Here is a 21,840-nt window from a genome sequence, read left to right as displayed (position 1 = left end):
GACTGAGGCCCAGCTGTCGGCTGTGGATCCCTCGGTTTTCCAATGTTTCAGGACTCGCAAGGTCTCCCGGGATGAATTACATTCCAAAACCCAGGTACCGCTGTGTAGGGAAGCGGAGATAAGGTCCCCTGGGCCTTCAAATTGAAAATTACCATGCGAAGTACTAAAGATTTAACAAAAACTGTTCTTTTTGGTTCTTAAAAGCTTTTCTCTTTTAGGTCCCACATGAAACAGTTGGATCTTTCCATAACACTGAAATGGTGCTGTGATGAGCAGCGGCTCCTATTGAAAGCGTCGTGTCCTTTGGTATAGATACACACGACATTCTCCTTTGCATATACATTGCTAATGTTTCACTCTGAAACCTTGTATTTCTTCACACATTTGGTTAACCATATGCCTCTGGTGAACGATCCAGTCTTAAAGTGTCGCTTCTTATAGGGTATGAGAAGTATAATTAAGCTAAAATTTTAGACTAAGTCTGTAATGCATTTTGATTTCTCATGAGGTTCTAATCTAGTTTAGAAAATATTTCCAGATGTACCATGTAGCTCCAGATCAAATTTTATGCACATACAGAAATCCTAATGCTTAAGTTACAAAAGTATAATATTTATATTTTTTTGTTGGTGCAAGTTCTGTTTCGAAAATTGTCTTGAAATTATTAAGATCATTGTAGTTTATACAGAGTAATTTTTAAAATTTTGCATTTGCGCCTGGCCAGGAGTGGCTCAGCGGTTGAGCGTCGACCTAGGATCCAGGCGATCGGGGTTCGATTCCCGGTCAGGGCACATGCCCTGATTGTGGGCTTGATCAGTGACTCTCTCATCATTGGTGTTTCTCTCTCTCTCTTCCTCTCCTTTCCTCTCTCTTGAAATCAATAAAGATATATTTAAAAAAAAAAATTTTGCATTTGTGTTCAAAATTAGTGACTATAGTCTTTGACAATTTAGGCCCTATACATTAATCTCAGAGAGGTAAGCTATTTAAATTTACTCTGTATGATTTTCTATTGTACCTTCTGAGATGCGTTGCACTATGAGGGACAGAATTAGGATAGGGAGCTGAACAATATATTTGTAATTCTTTGATTCTGAATGTTTTCTAAATTTGTTTGTTCATTTATTTGACAGTGTGTCAGATATGATGCTGGGGATTAGGACTATAAAAATGAACAAAATAATGTTCTGAGAGCTCTATACTATGACATGGGAACCTCCCCAAGAAAAATGAGTGCTTGTGGTTATCAAAATACTTACAAGAGAATGTTTATTACAGCTTTATTCATAAGAGCCTCAAAGTGAAACAACTAAAATCTGTACCAACAGGATAGTAGATAAATATATTGTGGCACATTCATATTATAGAATAGGTCAGTGGGAAAGCTAGAGTGACTAAGTGGACACAGTCACACAGAGGCTTGTTGCGTGGATGAATTCCAAAGACACAGTGTTGAGCCAAATGAGACAGACACAAAAAAGAACATATTATATAATCTCATTTTTATAAAGTTCATTAATGGTGAAAATGTATCTTTTTTTATAGGAGTTGGTTTAGATGTATTTTGTTGGTGCTTTTGTGCCTGTGTCATAATAGAATGAACTTGGAACTTTGACTCCAAAGAAGTGGATTTATTTCTTTATTTAAAAAAATTTTTCATTAACTTTATTGGGATGACAATGGTTAATATGAACATACAGGTTTCAGGTGTGGGTTTTTATGTTACAAGATTTGTATATTGTACTGTGTGCCCACCACCTATATGGTGACAGGAGAAGATATAACAAAGAATTGGATTTAAACCATAACTCACCTTGCTAACTGTGAGATTTTGTGTAAATAACTTTAGCCTCTTGGAACTTCAATTTTGTCCTTATAAAATGGAGATGATGATACAGTTTGATGTATATATCAAGACTCTTATTATAAAGAAAAGAAATTTATTCTTAGCTCTTTAAAAAACAATTTTATCTTTCCATCAAGTATTCAGATCTGTGACATTTGAAAAATAATTATGTATGCATGTAGGAAATATGATATGTTGGCAGTGAAATAACAATTACATCAAAATTATTCTTAAAACTTCCAAGCAAATAACTGCATTTTTACCAGATACAGTTAATGTTCAAAATGGTATTCTCTGGAGAATGATTTATAGGAAAAAACAAAACAAAATGAAACCACTTTACAGTTACAGATACAAATTAAAAGAAAAGTTAAAATTTATTTCTGTATAATTGCCTATCAGAACTGAAACTACCTTAAGTTTGTCTGTATGGAGTTTGTCCTATTTTATGGTAAAATATTCTGGATTTATTTTGAAACTTTGAGTAAATCACTCTTTATAAATACTTTTATTCTTTAAGACACTAGTAATACAAGGGGGTTTTATGTGAAATATTTTAAATAATGAACCAGAGACAAGTGCACATTTTTGCTTATGCAATATTTGCAAGGTACTGGAGATAAAACATTGAAGACACAAATCCCTGACCTCAGGGAAACTCCATCACAATGATGATAACCGAGCTGTATTGCTGTCCACAGGTGGGCCAGAGATTGTGCATTCTTTCTAGTACAGCGGCCTTCCTCCTTTCCTAGGATACTTAAATAAAGGAAATAAATTAGCAATAAAAAAGATCCTATGTTACCATAACACTTTGAATGAACCTCAAATAAATAATGTCTACATGTAAATTAAAATTACATATGTAAAGAACTATTTTCCAACTTTTCAGCTCTCTCTCTTTGAATACACACTGGGAAACAAACAAAACAAAACTTGAACTTCCATTCCAGCCAACTGTGGAAATTCCAGTAGAGTACTCAAGATTTGCAGGGTAGGAAGAAGGAACAGTGTTGACATTCTTTGTACTCTGTGTTCTGACTCCTGCCCCTGCTTGATTAGGTTGAGCAGTCTTGTCACTCTTTCTGCTCAGTCTTCCTTGCTCAATACACAACTAACCCAAGTTTTCTTTCCTATGTAAGAGATGTTAAGATATTTAGGAATGATGGCTGTTAATTACAAATTTAAAAACGAAACAACTTAAAAACTGAGCGTCAGACGTTACTTAAACAACCATTCATGGCCCATGACTTTCATTAAGGAATTTCTTTCTGGTAGTTCACGTCCAAGGCTCTCTCCCACTGCAAGTGGATGCAGCCTCTTCTCTTTCCCTTGAGAGAACTTGCACCCATCTTTTGTGTTCCAATAGTCTTGTCTTCTGGGCTGTCAGGGAGATAAATAAAAAATTCTTCTTAATCTCTATTTAAAGTAATTTAGCTATTATTTCTCTTTACTCTTATCATGAATAACCAGAGATTTCTCTTTCATAATGTAAAGGTTAGTTATTGAGATAATTTCAGCCTTCACTAGCATTTTCCGTATTTACCAACAGCTAGTTATGTTAAGTGGAAAGGGGCATTTTGTAGTGGTGGATGTTTATTTGTTCATTGCTAGAATAAGCCTTATGTTGGGAAGGCAAAACATTTTCTCTACCTTTCTAGGTTCTCCTGGCTGTTCTAAGAATTAAATTGATATGAGACAGATTATCAAGGAGAAAAAGTAACCAAATAGAATGACCTATGCATTTATAGGGACTCCATAAGAACAATGGGACCCAAGGAAAAACTGGGCATTTGAGGCTTCTAAGCCATCCTGAGCTAAGGAGAAAGGGGTAGTGGTTTGGGACTTCAAAGGGGAGGAAGGCAATTCACATGGTAACTGAATGCTCCCTGGGCCATGTAGAGACAATGGGATACAAAGGAGATTGATCAAGGAGCCTTTGCTAGGCTTTTCCCTACCACACTGTGTTGGTTTTTTTTTTTTTTTTTTAATATATTTTTATTGATTTCAGAAAGAAGAAAGGAGAAGGAGAGAGAGACAGAAACATCAATGATGAGAGAGTCATTGATCGGCTGCCTCCTGCCTGCCCCTGACTGGGGATTGAGCCCGCAACCCGGGCATGTGCCCTGACCGGAAATTGAACCTGGATCGCCTGGATCCTAGGCCGACGCTCAACCACTGGGCCACGCCCTACCGGGCCCACACTGTGTTTTATATGCATTTGTAATCAGCTCTGGTTCTCTTTCTTGGAAAAACACCCCTACCTAAATTATTTTAGGCACTTAGGGAGAAGGTCAAAGTGTCTTCCTGACTCTTTTGTTTCTTAAAAATAATTCTCATGCCAGAGATATTTATTTTTGGGGAGCAAATGTTGCGTCCCAACACCCACAAGGGAGCACTTGGTCTCTTCCCTTTATCTAGCAAGTCTTACACAAGAAGAGTTTACATTCCATTTCCTAATGCCAGTTTTGCAAAGGAGCTTGAAGTATTTTCATACTCATTACTTTCAACTTTTTATGCAAATAATCAGCATTGTTTCTGCAATGAATGTATTTTAATATAGTGTTTTAAACAAAAGGATAAAGTAAGTATACTATATCTAGGAAATGAAATTTCTCGTTAGTTAAAACTATTCTTTTAGCCAAGCTTATTTCTAAACTTAACTACTATTTTAAATTTTATTCTACTATTTTTTACTTCATTAAATGTACCTACAATATAAATACGATATTTTTCATTTGAAAAATGGTCAACATTTCAGAAAGTGAACAGAGATTTTTGGTTCCCACTTATTCATTCCGGCTGCTCATGCTAGCAAGTCAAAGATTAAAAAAAACAAAACACACATACTGCATCATTCTTCCAGCCTTCCCCTCCTTGGCTTCCCAAACCTCTTGTTGTAGCTCACATTTTCCTGGGTTTTATCTATGCAAATTGACCACCTGGCTCTTATGCACGTCAGCATGTTTTTACAATGATAAAAAAAGGAGGGAATATTACATTCTTTAGACCCAACTGATTTAACTAGAACATTATAAAATTAGTAATTTAATTCCAAAATAAAAAATAAAAATAAAATGGCTAATTTAATTCCAATATTTATTTGAATTTATTCTTAAGTAATGCCTTGATCAAATCTCAGTTCGTAAGAAAATATTATCAAGTAGCAATAGAAATACATAAGATGTCAGGCCTACACTCCAGATAAATATATTTCTTTACCAAAGAATTTTATGAAGACTGAATGAAACAGGGTTTTATTAATGGGGAAAAAAATACAAATATGAGATATCATTATCACTCATTACATTTATGAATTTTAACTTCTATTTAAAATCTATTTCTTGTTCTACTTAGCATTTGCTTGCATGCATATGTGGTTACTTTTACTTAATAGAATTCCTTCCTCGAAAATGAGACTCATAATGAATTCCTATTAAAACAGTATAAATGTCAATGTAAAATTCAGAGGGGGGAAATTAGTTCTAATAACTGCAGTGCAGTTCAGAACTCAATCAATTTACATTTCTTGAGTTAATTTCTCTTAAACATACTGTCATTACAAGTTCCATGTAAGCCTAGTGAGGTACATTAAAATTCTGTTAATGTAGTAGAGTTATTTATTTCTTGAATACATCGTAGTTCAACCTCTTACGTCCTCAAGAGGGAACTTTTTTCTGGTTTCTCTGACAGTGTATGTCAAGAATGATATTCTGGTCAGGTAATCTGGTCGAGTTGCAAGGTGTAATATGTCTATCCTGGCCATCAGAAAATGGAGTGTGTGTGTGTGTGTGTGTGTGGTCTACTAAAGGTCAAAATACAAGATTAAGGATAAATATCCATGCATAGATAGTCATCCTACTGCTGCTACCAGAAATATATTTATCAACAGGATTAAATTAATCAAATGCTGTGAATCACTGCTTTTCAAGCTTACCTCTGAAAGGAAAGCATATGCTTGAAAGCATAGTGGGGAAAGAATGATGAAAACTGTTTTCAGGCCTGAAACCAACTTTGATTGACTTCATAGAGTGAAATATGGTACAGAAAGTTGTGAGAAACTGACTTTTCTCATTAATGAGATATGGTTACTAATCCAGAATCTCTAGGCTAAGAGAGAAGGAATATGGGGCATGTAAAGTTTGACAAAGAAGATTGTGGAGCTGCTATCTGACTGGTTAGTTTTTGGAAGTTTAGGTAAAGAGGTTTGCTTCAGCAAATGAAATCCCCCCCCCACACACACCTTTTCTGGGTTCTTTTAGGGCAAATTGAGTTGAGGGTCTAATGTAAAATATGACTATAGTTGATAACATTTTATTGTATAATTGAGATTTGCAAAGAGTAGAATCCTCCCCAATGTATAAGTATATCAAGTCACCACAATGTAAACTTTAAATATATTACAGTTTTACTTCTGAATTATACCTCAATAAATCTGAAATTTAAAAAGAGACATCATGTCTTTCCTATATTCTGGGGAAAGTTTATCTCCTTTTGTGAATAGATACTTTGTGTACACAATAGGTGTGTACTTGGTATAAAGATTATAAAATAGTAATGATGATGGGGATGGCTAACTTTTGCCAATGTTTTTCATGTGAATTAACTCATTTAAATTTCACATCAATCCTCTAGTAAGGCTGCTGAGGCATGGGGAATTTTAGTAGCCTGCAAAAGTTTACACAGATAGACAAAGGAAAAGCAGAATTCAGACTCAGACAAGTCTGGCTATGGGGCTCACTCTCTTAACAACTACCCTGAAGCTTTTAGCTAACAGTGGGGACTGATCCTGGCGTTCATAATTATGCCCGGGCTTAAGGGAAGAGCAAGCTCTGCATTATGTTATCAGCATTGACCATCCTGGCCCTGATACCATTATAATAACCTGGCTATTATTTAACAAGAAAGGAGCAAAGGGGAGACTAAGTAATATAGGATGCCATTTATACAGCTTTCCCAGGGAGTTGCAGCTAACACTCTCCAGGCCTGCTCCCTGCAGATGGCTGGGAGACGGGCCTGGACAATAGGCACATGCTCGGTAAAGTCTGGGTGATGCGGGAAGATGCTTACCAGCCAGTCACACCTGGGAGCGAGTCAGTGGCCAGAATAGACACGGCCACTGCAAAGGCACAAAATATGATATACTTAACTCCTAAACAAAGAAAGCTTCCTCTCCTGTGCTCTTGGCCTTCTTGCTCTCTTGGGACTCCTGCTCCAGGGGACCCCACGCCCTGCATTCACTCCCGTGGCCCACCCAGACAATGGACTAGTGGATTACAACCAGCCTGATGCTGTGCTGGACTCAGTTCCACCATGGACCAGAAACTCTGGACACTGGCTCCGCTTCTAGCCCTACTCACCCCACAGCTGCATATTTTCCAGGACCAGTTTAAGGGGCATGGGACTTTGCAAACGGAGGAAAGTAACTCTACACAAATAAAAACCAGTCATTCTCTTGAGCGAGTCTTAGAAAATTCTTTTACTCAAGATGTCCCAAGAACCCTACTCCCACTAGTGATGGAGAAATTACACCCACCCATTTCTCCAGCAACAGTCCCACCTACAAAGGGTCAAATGTATAAAGGAGTCACTCTTTTTTCCATTGTTTCATATCACAAATATTCCTGGACAAGGCCTGATACAGTAAAGGTTTAATATTACTAAGCTATGCAGTCTGGGAATATAAAGATTAATCAGATACCTGAATGTACAGAGAGAGGGGGGATATTATAAATAACCGTAATAAAGGCAGGAAAGAGCCACAGAAGGGGTACAGAATTCCTCTGACATAAAAGTTGAGAGGAAGAAAGAAATGTTTTCTCTTCTTTTTTTTTTTTTTTACTGCTCCAGTCAATGAAAGGAAAACTATTGACTCCCCAGGGCCACCGGGGTTTAGGCAGAAGGCCATCCTGCTGCGGGGAGGAGCGGTGGAAGGGCCTCATTTAACCTTCCTCTTGGGGTGTAGGTTGGTGTGGCCACGCTGCTTGAGGCAGTTGACAGCGTCAGGGTGCAGGTGGGCAGAACACTCGTGGCAGGTCACCTTGTTGCAGCCTGGGCGTCCTGGTGGAAGGAGGGTTTGTGGATGCCTACCCATAGAGGAAGCACCAAGTGCGGGGGGACTCCTGACTATTGGAGGGGGACTCCTGAATATTGTAGTCTGAGGCAGTGTGGCCACCCTCCAGCTGTTTGCTCTCAAAAATCAGACGCTGCTGGTCAGGCAGGACGCCCTCCTTGGCTTGGATTTCAGCTTTGACACTCTCAGTGGTGTCTCTGGGCTTGGCCTCGAGGGTGATGGTCTTGCCAGTCCCGGTCTCACGAAGATCTGTATCTCTGCCTCTGCTGGGGACACTGTCTGCTGCCTTATTGAAGACAAAGAGCAATAATATGTTTTCTTTCAAGGAGTGGGCAGGTTATATTCTTTCCTGTATGTCTGAATGTCAAAATCAGGATCATGGCTACTATAACTTAATTTTTAATATTAGCAGAGAACTTGAATCAAACACTCAGGCTGCATGGACAATAGTTATTTGGAATATATTCAAGTGCTCTCCATGTTCTGGTTTGGAAAATCCTTTCCGCCCGATTATCCGCACACCTGAACTTCCATGCCATTCAGAAATGTGGACTTGGGTCATTGAACATAAAGTTAAACAATTATGCTGAAATAAATTGCTTTCTGATGGAAGGCAGGTTATTTTCAGTCCGGTTTTGGTTATCATTTAGTGAACTGAAGGGGTAAATATTAAACAATATCCCCAAATTGGTAGATGACTGCTTATTGCATTTTTGTACTTCTTTAACCTAACTTTTTCCTTCCTTCCTTCCTTCCTTCCTTCCTTCCTTCCTTCCTTCCTTCCTTCCTTCCTTCCTTCCTTCCTTCCTTCCTTCCTTCCTTCCTTCCTTCCTTCCTTCCTTCCTTCCTTCCTCCCTCCCTCCCTCCCTCCCTCCCTCCCTCCCTCCCTCCCTCTCTCTCTTTTCCTTCCCTTCCCTCCCTCTCTTCCTTCCTTTCTTTGTTTCTCCCTCCCTCCCTGATCTCTCTCTCTCTCTTCCCTCACTCCTCTTTCCCTTCACCCCCCATCCTCTTATTATTTTTTCTTATAGGAAATTCAACAACGGAACAGGTTACCTATCATCAGATTAACAATGATGGAGCCATTGAACTATTGAGTTTATAAATAGATACTCATTAATCAAGTGAAGCCAAGTGTTACCTTACAAAGTTTATTTCAAACATATGTAATAACATTGGGTGGCATATAATTTATACTCCAAAATTTATGAATAATACTGAAGAAAGCTGATATTTAATGAGAGCTCTCAATTATAATGTAGTGGCAAAATAATCCTTCGGAAATTTATGACTAATACCAGCCATAATAATTCTGATTTTAAAATATTATCGTTTTGTATATATAACTCCAGCAGGTGTATAAGTAAAATAATTTTATAATGTTGAAATTTAATTTAAATAATTAACACAACCCTGGCCACATGGCTCAGTTGGTTGGAGTGTAGCTTCATACACCAAAATGTCACAGGTTTGAGGACGGGACACATACTTAGGTTGTGGGTTCCATCCTGGTTGGGTCCCTGGTCGGGACCTTGGCTGGGGTGCGTAAGGGAGACAACTGATCAATGTTTCTCTCTCACAGAGTTTCTCTATCTCTTTTCCCTCATTCCTCTTTCTCTAAAAAATCAATATAAATATATTCTTAGGTGAGGATTAAAAAATAAATAAAAATAAAATAATTGATATAAAGCATATTCATAAGAACATATATACCTTGCTCCTATTATCTAAAATATCCTTTAAATATTGTTTGTGGAATATTTCTGACTCTATTATATAACAATAAGACTCAGTTATAAAACTTATTTGAGACAAAAAACAGCAACCAACTGAATTATCTTTCTTGGATGTTTGCCAACAAAAAGACACAGGAAGTTTGAATCACCATTCTTATGTTGTTTTAATTATAAACTTTAAATGAACCCAAATATATTAACATACTGATATTTTTAACTGAGATGCCCCTACTAGCATTACATCCATATGTGCTGGTCATAATTAGTAAAAATTAGGCTTACCTTTTACAAGAAGTTAGGCCCTCAAAACAGCTGTTCCCACAGCCTGTGTCCCCTTTGGGCCTTTATACTCAAATGTCCTAGAGTATATATTCCTATTATCTATTCCGGAAAGGATGAAGTACATTTTCAACAACTATGGGAACAATCCAGTTTGTAAAAGTTTTATAAATAATTTCATGAATGACCTTAAAGTATAACAGCCTTTAATTACTCATATTCTGGCACATTCATACTATTAAATAGGCATCTACACAGCAAAATTTAAATGACCACATGTTTTCACATAATGCAAAAATATACAGCACTCATGAGGTTTAGTATAATTGCCATGGGACTGGATACTGCTGGTAGTATTTCCTTTGCTAGTACATATTTTTGGAATTGTATGAATGGCTCATTATAAACAAATATTTTGTACAGCTTAACTGGCAAGGCAATACACTAAGAATTATAATCCCACTTTAATAACTTCTAAAAAGAAATTTTCTAAATGATTGTTACTCTGTTTACTATCTTAATATTTTGATGGGAAAATATCAATTTTCCATATTGTACCTATGAAATAAAGGCATGCCTGTCTAAATTAAGTTGAAAATTAAGTAAAAGGTATGTATATATATATTTTCAGTTGGAGGCTAGATAGTGAGAACTATGTTCTTGTATATGTCTGTACTTAACTGAGAGGGGAAATTTGTCTCTGAGGGGAGGAAAATGCACATATTAACAATGAGCAATTATGGAAATTATATACAGGGTTATTTTTATTTCATTCTGAATTTCCCCTAACCTTTCATGCTGACTATATAAATTCTCTTTGAAAATGCTGATGATTATCAAGAATTTTAAAGGGTCTGAATTTTCTTCTGGAAAGCTAATGAGTTAACCTGCTACAAGGTTTATGAATTCTGGCAGAAAACATGAGTCTCTTGTGTCAGAGACAAAGGGCTTGCTATTCCCATCTCAGCAAGCAGTATGAGCTTCATGTGTGTATTGGTTCCCCTTGCCCCCCAAGATTTATGATAAAGAAGTACAGAAGGGTTCAAGTAGATTCTGTATATGCAGTGAGTTTGCATCATAGCTGAGGACCCCCAAGTTTAAGTAACCCTAAGTTTTATAATGAGCTGTAAGCAGACATGTCCAACCTTGCCCTTTAGGAGACATTATCTTTCTTATCTTTGGGGGTTTGTTTACTCTTTGTTGGAGAGAGACACACTAGCTCTATCTTTCAAGGCTATTTTATATACAGACATCCTTGAAAAGAGTCCAGAAAAAAACCATAGTGGTAATTAGTGTCCCTGCTCACAAAGTTTGCAAAAATATGTGATATCCATGGAGAATTGTCTCCAGATTACTGGGTCCCTTGTTTTTGTATTGTCTTTGCCATGACAGATATTTCCAAAAGTATAATACTCTACTTGATCTACTGGGACCAAATCTATTTTGATATAAACTGGGACCAAATCTATTTTGTTTATTTTAGAAAGCATTTAATTAAAGGTTATTTCCAACAAGATTCCAAGCAGAAGAATGAGACTAACATGTGCTATTTATCTCAACCATGTGATGCCTCCATGAATCATTAGGGCGTCCCTTGGAAAGCCAGATGGTTTCTCCTTAAGTTTCTGTATTGACTTTTCCACTTGATTTGAGGAATTAAGCCAGGTACAGAAAGATGTATTAGAACTTGCCTAGCCTCCACCTTGTCCTAAAGGAAGAAATCTAGGGCAATTCTCTTCTTCATATCAACTCTGGTTAGTAAGTTCAGGCTAAAATAACTTTATGTGATCAAGTTGGAATAATTGAGTTCTATTTCTTATTTTCAGAGGGACTACCAGTTTTTACACACCATCAGCTGGTTGATATTTTTCTGTCCAACAGGATGTCAAGTGATTAGGGTGGAGCAGACATATTTGGGGAGTCATGGCCATTCAATGTTCTTTCAGATAGACATCTTGAGAAAGTTAAGAAAAAAGGCAATGAAATAATCTAGAAGGGGATGGCCCACCTAGGATTCAAGTTGAATTTAAGTCATAAAACCTAAGTTGGGTGAACTACACTGTAGCACTTTCTTTCATGGAGAAGGCTCCACATGAGACTAAAAGAAAATGGTCACTAACTTTCCTCCTTTCCTCATTCTTTCTGGTATCTAATATGTTCCTTCCTCAGGTATCAGGGTTGTTGCTCTCCTTTTGTGATAGGCAGTTAGACAAATATGACCCGAACAAGGACAATGGGCCAGGTACAGAAGGTCACCAGGGTGGAAAGCCCTGGATGTCTAGCAAAGGACAATTGTAAGGTGGGACTTCACCCCCAGGGTGGCTTTTTCTTCCCTAGCATATCACTAGTCATGTGGTTTGGACCTCCTGACCTTTCCTTCCTAGAGATAACATTTAGGCCTCAGTTGTATTCAGCTCCAGGCCCAGAAAAGTAACAAAGCCAGCTACAGTTGACCTCAGGACCTGCTGCATTGAATGATGGCCCCCGCCCTGTCATCAACCAATCAATCAGTGGCGACCACAAGCCTGAAAGGACACATTTGGAAAGCTGCTGAATATTATAATCAGATCTTTCCCTGGGACCTCCCCTAGGACGGAGGGTCTAGTGCTCTCCTTCCTGGGAGCACACCAGAGCCTTTCCCTCTCCCTACCCTCCTAGGTGCATTACCATTAGCTTCCTTACTCCCAAGCTCCAACGGCCCTTCCTTTGCCTCTATAACTTGTTTCCTGCTCCAACGGCCCTTCCTTTGCCTCTATAACTTGTTTCCTAAGCCCCTTTCTTCTAGGAATTACTTTTTCTACCTCTGTGATTTTACAAATAAATGTTCTCTTGCAGTTTGGGTCTTGGCTCTGAATTCTTTCCTAGCCAGAACCCAAGTACAGAGGTTGCTGAGCCCAGGTTTGGTCTGACCCCAAAGGTCTAACACCTGGTGCCGCTCTTGCCACCCACAACAAATTGACTTGTGACCTTCCATTCTCTCATTCCATTCTATGTGCTTATAAAGTGGTATAGATTGAACAAAACTTTCTTCATTACCAATGTTGCACATTTGAAGTAATCTCTTGCAAAAATGGAAATGACGTTTGGACATTTTTATTTCTTCCTGATGTTAACTATGGTGACTTTAACTTTCTTATGAGAATCAATTGAAAGTAGAATAAAACTATTTCTTTTAAACTCTAAGATTTAAAAAATACAGACCAAATACTCAAAGAATCACCAAAACTATAGCTTTATTAAATTTGAAATAAAATATTTAATCATGAAAATTTTAGCTTTGTTAAATAATTTCAAAATCAAATATCTAATTTCCATACTCAGAGACTATTAATATTGCTTTTATAATCTCAATACCATAGACAATAAAAAAGGAAAACTTTGTACAATAATCAGTGGCTTCATGCAGAGATAAAAAATACAAGGAGTCCTTGAAACATAATTAAACATCCTAATTCTGGATGGTCTTCGATTAATATATTTGAAGGCAAAGCACCTTCAGTGTCTTAGATTGTGGCTGTGCTAATACTGCAGCTGATCTTTCATTGTTCTAGCTGAAGATTAATTACCTCCCTTCCTCTTATAATATCCGTTTAGTGCCTTATAAATTGGATCCAGCTATTAGCACTATTCATTTATTTCCTGTGAAGATAGTTGAAGCTTTATCTACTTGAGTGTTAGATTTAGTATCGCTTTTTATTTTCTTCTTAGCTAAATACATGTTCTTTTAAACAGCTTTATTCTAGTCTTTCCCTTACTTCTCACTCCCCACCCTAGACACAAACACAATACACACTTGCACATGCTAATACAAAATATCTCTTCCTCCTTTTCTTGGTAGCTTTGTAATAAATTTATTGTATTTGTCAAGTTTGAAAAAAGTATCATAAAATGAGGGAAAGATTTATCATGATTTTTAGTGAGCCTGTGCCTCTGAACTGTGAACTTCGCAAGCGTTTCTCAGTTTTTCTCTCTCCCTTTAGGTGGGACAGGATGGCAAGGGTGGGCTGGAGTTGGGTATCACAGCTCAGGTAGACTCTGATAATACCCCAGCAGGTTAGGTTCTGGTTAACTAGCTTCCCTTGAGGGCAAGACTTAAGAACCCTGGTGTATTTGAAAATGTTTTCTTTCTCCCCTTCATTTGCTGGAAGCAGGAGGGGATTTTTCTTTGCTATTTACTGTGAGAACCTGGTTGAGCTCTTGGAGGTCAAACTCACAAAAATGTGGGGACCTTCTATGGCTAGGTCCCCTGGAGATTTTAACAGTCAGCCTTATCTGCACTGAACCTCTAACAATTTGTCAATTACAGTTCACGTTTTCTTACTCCTGCACTGGTTCCCCAGGCAGTTTCAAGTGGCTCCTGTAAGCCCCAACTTCTTGCATGTGCCTACCTGTCTCTACAGTGTTGGGGGGAGTGATTTTCTCTGGGTCTCCATCTCTATTATGGATTTAAGCTGGCTTGTTGATTTTTTTCATTATGTTCAGCTTTTTAGGTCTTGTTAGGACAGAGTGGCAACTTCCAAGCTCCTTCCATGTGGGACTGGAAACCCTATCATGACTCATAATTTGTGTTAGCTCATGTGATTTCGTAGCAACACATGTTGATAGGGAGAGAGAAATAAGCTGGGCTTCAGTAGGAGCCCGTCTTCTGAATTTAGGCCAGTATAGGTAGGCTAAGTATAGTGTTTACAGAGATCAATTTTCTTCTCTTATTTCTATGTTGAGAAGTCACAGAATTAGTCTGGTGACTGGGTATGAGGCAATCTGGTCAACCAAGTGACCCTTACACTTCTAAGACTTCTTACCTAATTGATGTGTACCCCACAAAGACACTGGGAAGAATGAGCTAGGGTCCCAGGCCTGTGGTCAAATAACTGCAGTAGTCTTCATGATAATATGGTACCCAGATGGACCAACCAAAGTACTGACAGGGGAAGTGATCAGAAGAAGGAAGATGTTGGGTTTTTTTCTTGGTAGTGTCATTTATGGCCTTGATTAAAATGAACATTTGTCCAATATTGGCAAAGTGGAGCTGATTCTGTGCTTAAAATATAACAGAAGAAAAAGTAATATACAAGATCACAAAGGACAAAAATAAGTGGAATTAACTAAAAAAAGTTAAAATCTGTTTTAGGCTTTTGTTGCTACCATCCAAGCTTCTATGACTTCATCAAGCTTCCTAAAACTGTGTTTAAATAGGTGGGCCCAGGAGTCAGAGTAAGGGGGGTTAGATATTGGTTCTGATATCACTAGCTATGTGATTTAGGTAAATCATTTAAATTGTCTGTGCCTTTATTATCTCATCTGTAAAAGAAGCTAAGATAACTTATTTTGTGAGGATTGGCATGGGCTGAACTATTAAAATATTTAGAGCAGTACCCATTTAGCCTATCATACGCATTTAATAAATTTTAGCCATTGCTACTGTTTTCTAAAGTTAACAGTGATACCGTAAGATGAGAACTTTGTAATCATTATGTCTAAATGTAGAGCCTTAGTTTTCCATTATTGAGAGTACCACCAAGCCCAATCAAATGGAAAATGCTCAATAATTTGGTGATTGTTTTATTCTTGTGTTGTAGGCCATAAAACTTCTTTTTAAAAAAAAAAATTAAATAATGTTTTTACTTTAAGGGTATCCTTAAATACTTGCTCATCTCTTTATTGTCCTGAAGATTATGAGTATCTGGTCCCATTCCTTATGAAAATGGTGGGCTTATTGTCCTAAAGATTATTGCTTCTTATACCGTTAGCAAGATCTTCATTGAAACAGTTTGTTGAGTGGATTTTCTTTCTCTACTTTCTTGCTATTTGTTTGTAGAAAAATACACCTTTTAAAAATCATTTCCCACTCGAATTATGAGTTTCTGTTGTCTCTTTGACTACTTTCTCTTATGTGGCAGCAAGAAATATTGAGGTCCTACAGGGCAGGGGTATTGTCTGTTTTTATAGTGTCATGCTCTTGTGAGGCTATTATTCAACTTAAAGACTAAATTGCATTCTGTGTGAAATGCTGCAAGGCAAGGCTGACCAGACGACACAGCCTTGTAGACTCCTATTTTTAAAAGATATACTTTTAGTTACTGTCCTTTTGGAATATAAATATGTTTCATGATTCCAGTCTGCAATAGGCCATGTTAGCAGTTTCAGTTTCAGACCATAGAAACGGAGATATAGAAAACACATAGTCAGAACTTGCAATATTTTCTCATGCTGCTAAAGTTTCTTTTAAATTTCAGAGGCAAAACTGAAAGCTGATTTGGTTATGCTGACATGATTTTATTTACCTTTAAAAATAACTTACTCTATTGAAGGGAAAAAGACCTCCCCTACTTTATTTTAAGAACTAAGAAATTAAATATTTTAGAAATCTGATATGTGAATTTATGAAGATTTTTATATTAACTATAGATCTTTTAATTGCTGTGTCCAGGAGAAAATATAGTTGGAGGGAACCTTTAAACTTTTAAAGTTTAAACAATATTCTCCCGCTATTATATGCATAATTCAGGTATGCTTCCAAGATGTCAGAGATGTTATTTTTGCATCTGTCTTCTTTCTGGAATGTTACTGACCTCATTGTCCATTGAGACTCCTGGTGGCAAGTAGAAACTTGCCCTAAGACTGAGAATAAAACCATGTTTGGATTTTTAGCAATTTGCTGAGTCATTGCATTTGCCTTCCTTTCTATGTAATACATTATTTACTTATTAATCTTCACCCGAGGATATTTTCTCCATTGCTTTTCAGAGAGAGTGGAAGGGAGAGCGAGAGAAACACCGATGTGAGAGACACACAGCAATTGCTTGTCTCCCACACTCACCCCAACCAGGGCCGGGAGCGGAGCCTGCAACCAAGTCATGTGCCCTCGGCCGGAATCAGACCTGGGACCCTTCAGTCCGAGGGCCGACACTGAGCCAAACAGGCTAGGGCTATAATACATTATTTTTATTTATATTATGTGAAATATATTTGAATTAAAGTAGTTCCAGGAAGGTCACGAACTTAATAAATTTCATAAATTTCATCAATTGCTTTTATCAATTTTTTAAAATATTAAACTGCTTATGCCTCTAAGTGAGAATTGTATGTTGAAGGAAAGTATTTCAGGATACTATTTGCATTTAAATAAGGTACCTGGAATGGAAGCTGAGTTTTTCAAATTAAAAAAGTATACTACTGAAAAAATAAAATTTTGCTAGTTTTTTGATTTAAAAAATAATTGTCATAAACTATTCCTTTACTCCCAAAGAGACATGCTCATATAATAATGGGAGTAAAGAATCTTACCATTTCAGTTAGTTAGTCAAATTGTATTGAATACATGAGGAAATGTTTTGTTTGAAAATGAGAATAGTCCGTTACCAGAGTTTGGAAGATTCTTCATGTCTTTTTACTATAACACAACATTTCAAGACTTAACAAATCAGTTTGATGAAAGTGTAATTAACTTTCAATGTGAGAGAATTCGCAGAAGCTGCTGAAATTCAAATTTTATTTTAAAGAATAGACTTCTAGTGGTTTCTGAATACAAGAAATGTTTGATCCTTAATTAGTACAAAGCAGAAAAAGAAACTGGCTGTCTAGATTCTACTTTTTAAACTATATAAACATTGACCTTTAAATGATTAGTTTTTATGAACTTTTCATTCCAACTCATATAGAAAACCTAATACTGTAACTAATTTATTGCCAGTGAAGTGAGAATTAAGTATATGGACAGTAATAGCTAAAAATATATAAAATTTTCACCAAGAAAGATTCATTCAGCCTTCATCAGATAGAAGTGTTATCTCAGTCAGCCGTAAGGTTGAAGTGGGGAAAGAATCACAAAACCAAAAGAACAAAATGCCTAGGAAATAAAATTATAAACTTTGTTACAAAATTATTGACTTCCTGTACTTCAGTTTCAGCAGAGATGGAACATCACATTACTTTGTTTTTAGGGGAGGCCAGTAATAGAAAACACTGACCCAGTTCTCATTCTGTAAAACTCTGTGGGAGAATTACACTCCACTGGCAAAATTCAGTCTGTAGAAGCAGAACCACAATTATTAGATGCTCTTCTCCCAGCTAAATTAATTCCCTGCTTATTTAAATAGAAAAAAAGAAGAGGTTCTTTGAAACCATTCAACAGCAAAGTAGGCTAAAGAGCTATTCCCTTATAGTGACAACTTCTGCTTCCTTCACATCATTAGTTGATACAATCTTTCCCTTACTCAGTGGTAGCTTTTACCACACTCATTTCAGTTCTGAAAATGAAATTCCCATGGACTGGCCGAGGCCAATAATTTAGCTCAATAAGATTGTAAATTGAGATTTAGCAAGGCACCTCTCTCCTCTATTACAGTTTTATATCCAGAGAAGCTAAGCCACAGTCATCTATGCTCTTTTTGAGAAACAAATATATTAGATTATTGGATTTCAATTTCATGGAATTAGAAACTGCAAGCTTAATTTTCAAAGCCCCATATTTTAAAAACTCAATAATGTTGGAAATTTCTTCTTTCACAGTTTTATTTGATTGTTATAAATTCTGTGTGAGCTGTGATTTTGTTGATTTGAGAAAGTAGAAAGAGCGTAGTGTTGGATATTTGAAGATTTGGTTCTAATCCTAGTTTTGCCACTAGCTGACTTTTCAGCATTCTTCAATACACTTAACTTCCTTGGCCTTAATTTTCTTCATTAGTAGAATAAAGAAGTTGGGTAAAATGATCTTTTTTGGCTTTCACTTCCTGGGCTTGCACCTGCTGTCATTTGCTCCAATACTGAGGCTACCTGTTTTGAAAGATTTTGAAGTCCCCGTAGAGAGCTCGCATTTATTATAGTATATTCTGTATCGACTTTCTGATTGTTGTGCACTTTATGATGTACACAAAGTTCATATTTCTTATGTAGTTACAGAAGCAGACACCTGATTGTGTAATTTATTTAACAAGTATGTTAAGTTAAATGCACTTAACAAATATCTTAGGATACATCATTAAACAAAATAGGCAAAGATCACAGCTTATATTTTACTAAAGAGAGAGACAGACAAGCAACAAAAAAACCACACCCAGTATATCAGAAACAGCAAGGTGGATATGCAACACTAGGTTAGAAGTTCATACATATTATGGAAAAAGAAATATAAAACAAGTAGGGCGACTGTGGTGGGCTGCTCCATTAAATGGGAGGAGTGGGGGAGTAGGGCTCATCAAGGAGAGGTTAGAACAAAAACTTGGAAGAAGCGAAGGAGGTGCCTAAGCCAACATCTGGGAAAGGCTTGTTCTAGTCGAAGGAACAGCTATTAAGATCCTAACGCAGGAATGGGTCTATTATGTTAATAGAACAGCAGGGAAATCAGTAAGGTTGGGGTTGTGCGAGCAAAAGGAACACTATAGTAAAAAGTTAAAAGTGCGAATGATTGATTTAATGAGTGGCCCCGATATTTTATGCCTTCCTGTCTCCATATCCTCAATATGACTCTGGGTTTGACCATACGACTCGCTCTAGGCAATGGGATGGTGGCAACTTGATCCAAGGGAGCTAGTAAAAGGCTTTTTTGCTTTCCCTTGGAGCCCTGCCCCTGTGGCCATGGAAAAAGCCCAGGCGAGCCTGGGAGGAGGGAAGACCACATAGAGCAGAAATGCAAGGTTCTCGCGTGGCCATCCTGGACCAGAGGGCCCTGTGAACACCGACAGTGAGCACCGCACGCTCACCGTGGGCCCGTGAGAATGAAGCAAGTGCTGTTGAAAGGCAATTTGGGGTGGTTTGTTTAGCAGCGGCAACCAGCTGATCCAAGAAGTGACGTCAGTCGGTGTGATGACGGAGATTGGGGTTAAGTCCTGTGGGGCCCTGTTAGGATTGTGAACATTTTTTGCTTTTACTCCAAGTAAAATGAGCAGTCATGACAAAGTTTCGAGCAGACATGTGGCATGATCTTTATTTTAAAATACTCATTTTGGCTGCTGTGTGTTTCTATGCCTCTTCATTCAAATTCTCGATTCCCTGGCCCATCTGCATTCCCATCTCCAGAGTGCGGGAGAGGGACTGGTACCTGACGGAGCACATCTGCTCCATCTACGAAGAGAGATGTTATTGCTAATTTAACCTGGATGTAGCATGACTTTCTTTTGGAAGCAAAAGTTTGTTCTGGCTTTTCATCTTTCTTCCCAGAAATTTTTTTGTTCCCTTTTGCTCAAGGAAGATTTTTGTATGTCAGGTGAGACCTTCTTATCTAATAGCCATGTTTAAGAGAGCTAGTAATTTTACACAGGAATTCAAGACTCATGCACCCTATGAGGAAAAGCCAGGGGAGATTGATTTTGCAAAGGAAACTTTGCATTATTTTAACTAATCCTCACAGCAACCATTTGAGGAAAGTATTAACATCATCTAAGCCACAATATGTTTCTAGGTATTAGAACAGCCTAACTATAATTATTCATTTCTTCAAAGAGAAGACAAAATAGGTATCTGACCAATATTAAAAAATAAACTATTAAGGCTATAGATGAAATATTTCATCCCTGATTGGGGGGAATAGCATTCCAGGCAGAGAGAACAGCACCTTGGGCCCGGATGAAGGGAGGGCAGAGTGGACTAGAGCTGTGTGAGGAGAGTCTGAGATTGCTGGCTAGGGGGGTAGAGCTCAGAGGGCAGCCATCTAGATTCCTGTGCTGTGTCATTCCCCCATGCAGCACAAGAGTGGATTTTTAAAAAATATATTTTTATTGATTTCAGAGAGAGGAAGGGAGAGGGAGAGAGAGATAGAAACATCAATGATGAGAGAGCGAGCAATCAATGATGATTGCTGCCTCTTGCTCCCTGCTGGGGATGGAGCCCACAACCCAGGTATGTGCCCTGACCAGGAATCGAACCGGGATCTCCTGTATCATATAGGTTGATGCTCAACTGCTGAGTCACGCCAGCTGGGTACAAGAGTGGATTTTTTATGTAAGATCTGCTCACTTATCCCTGAGGGTCTTACATAGGACACACCTTTAACCACAACTGTGAGAAATTAATTTGTAAAGTGACATCAGCATCTTTGAAGAGCTCTGTAGTCAGTCTTTTCTGTAGGTCAGAAATTAAAGTAGGAACTGCTGCCACTGAGTTGGGAAACTTATTTGCAATAGGGATTATTGGATCTTTGGGTCAAAAGAGCCAAGCCGTGACACTTAATCACCAAAGTCAAGGCTGGTGTGGTTTTCATAACAGAGTCAAAGCTGTATGGTCTCACTTGCAGAGATTTATGGTGTTGGCTAGTTGAAGTAGATGGACATCCTGTGAAATTACTTGGTCTGTGTAAGCAGAAGGGTTATAGGTCAAGAAAATTAAAGTCTAATTTGAATCATAAAAATGAAGAGTTATGACCCCTAAAACAATTCCCAGACCTGAACCAGTTTACAGACCCAGAGCCTTGAATGAAGAGGAGGCTGAGTCCCTTGGAGTAAGGACTCAGCTACACTGCTAAAAATTTATACTTTAAGTCTTTCTCCCACATTCCCCAAAGGGACCTACAGCCTTTTTATCACGTGATTTTGCATTGGGAAAAAGGAAATAATCAGACTTTTCAGGGATTACTGGACACTGGCTCCGAGCTGATGCTTTTTTCTGGGAGACCCTAAATGCCTCTGTGGTCCACTATTTAGAGTAGGAGCTTATTGAGGTCATGTTTTAGCTCAGATCCACTTCATAGTAGGTCCAGTGGGTTACCTCATCCATATTGTGGTTATTTCTCCACTTCTGGGATGCATAATTTGAATAGACATATTGAACAACTGGCAAAACCCCCATATAGGTTCTTTGATCTGTGGAATGAGGGCTGTTATCATGGAAAAGGCAAATGAAGCCACTAGAACCTCCTCTATCTAGGAAAATAGTTAACCAAAAGCAATACTTCATTCCTGAAAATATTTCAGAGA

At 37.7% G+C, this 21,840-nt stretch overlaps 1 pseudogene; it reads right to left on the bottom strand.

Annotated features, from left to right (window-relative positions):
- Positions 1–7,784: 7,784 nt before the first annotated feature.
- On the bottom strand, positions 7,785–19,993 carry LOC107524609 (ubiquitin-ribosomal protein eL40 fusion protein pseudogene; annotated as a pseudogene).
- Positions 19,994–21,840: the final 1,847 nt, after the last annotated feature.

Source organism: Miniopterus natalensis, chromosome 6 (genome assembly GCF_054644295.1).
Source record: "Miniopterus natalensis isolate mMinNat1 chromosome 6, mMinNat1.hap1, whole genome shotgun sequence".
NCBI lineage: Eukaryota > Metazoa > Chordata > Mammalia > Chiroptera > Miniopteridae > Miniopterus > Miniopterus natalensis.
Note: the sequence above shows the minus strand (reverse complement) of the source record. Positions and strands in the feature narration are given on the sequence as shown.